Here is a 1,325-nt window from a genome sequence, read left to right as displayed (position 1 = left end):
AAAACAGCACCGTTGTTGTTTTCTTCGGAATGTGCTAGAATATTACGTTAAGCGGGCGTGTTCACCCTCGCGAGCAGCACGTTACTGATGCCCGGTCACATGTAATATCATCGTTTGAATTTATCACCGTATTTGGGCCTCAAATATATAAATAAACATAATAACGTATTTTTGATGGTAAATAAAACGTAACTTAACGCAGGTAGGCCCCCTCCTCCAGCCAGCAGGTCTGTGGACGCTCCCTGCATCGCCAATGCAATCAAACGTACCGATTAAATATATAAAACTGTAATTTTTTTTCACTTTTAGTTTCTATTTGATTCTGAATCTTTTTTATTGATGATTTTTTGACATGGAAACGTTGCAGTATTATTTGAAGGATTTTCTGTATTAGTTAAACACTTTCTGAGGGTTTTTTACTCCCTCGTTGTAGATGTTAGCGATATTTAGCGTGTGTGCTATTTATATACGATGCCTTCCTTTCTGATACGGTAACCGGGCGTCGTCGTGCCGTCCTGAACCGCTGCGGCTGGTTTTATTATCAGATAATCACCACAAATAAGGAACTGAAAATATAAATAATAAATAAGTGGGTTTGTTTTGCCGCTCTGCAGGTGCCATGTGCCTTCTGTTAGCCAATCAAGAACAAGATACTGTAGCTGCTTACCAAGTTTTCACTTAAATACTGTCAATAAAGTATTACTGAAATAAAACCAAACGTTTATGCGTCTTTATTTATTTAACGTTTATTGTTACTGGCATTTATGGCAGAGGTCAAAAGTTTACATCAACCCGTATACATCGCCTGTTCTTCTGGTTGATGGAATAACCAGATTGTTCTAAAATCTTCCTAATTCCTCGTTACTGATACAGCTGGTGACTTCTCTGTGCCCGTATAAACAGGGCTAGTCTGACTGCAGTGGTCTCTCGGCAATTTCCGGAAGCAAAAACCCAAACTGTCACCACATGCTGAGCAGAAAACACGTCAGTTAGTTAGTTAGAGGCTGCTGGAACTTTGGTTATTTCTTCATGAGTGTGGAGGAACTCCAGCGGCCTGCACGGATCACGGACCACATTTGAGAAGAATCGGAACGTCGACTGTGAGACAGGCCTTTAAAATAATACTCAAAATGAGAGAATAAATGTTCTGTTTCTATACGACTGTTAGAAGTCTTGAAGTCTCACTGTCTTTGGTGCGTTTGGCATGTTCTCCACACATCGCCTGGGTTGCTAGGTGTCCTCCCAATAGAGTACAGTACATGCAGAAGTTGGGCTTGTCTGTTTTGAATCGTAACAACTGGAAGTGAATGTAAATATAACATGTG

The 1,325-nt window shown here is 40.4% G+C and overlaps 1 protein-coding gene across 1 annotated transcript in view; it reads left to right on the top strand.

Moving 5' to 3' along the window:
- Nucleotides 1-718, top strand: part of msna (moesin a) — a 22,398-nt gene extending 21,680 nt beyond the window's left edge. Inside the window, exon 14 of the mRNA XM_062988480.1 lies at nucleotides 1-718. This exon is cut by the window's left edge and continues 617 nt beyond it. The gene's annotated coding sequence lies outside the window, so the exon portion shown is untranslated.
- The last annotated feature ends 607 nt before the right edge of the window (nucleotides 719-1,325 follow it).

The sequence above is a fragment of the Trichomycterus rosablanca genome, chromosome 26 (assembly GCF_030014385.1).
Source record: "Trichomycterus rosablanca isolate fTriRos1 chromosome 26, fTriRos1.hap1, whole genome shotgun sequence".
NCBI lineage: Eukaryota > Metazoa > Chordata > Actinopteri > Siluriformes > Trichomycteridae > Trichomycterus > Trichomycterus rosablanca.
This window is presented reverse-complemented; position numbering and strand designations above follow the sequence as displayed.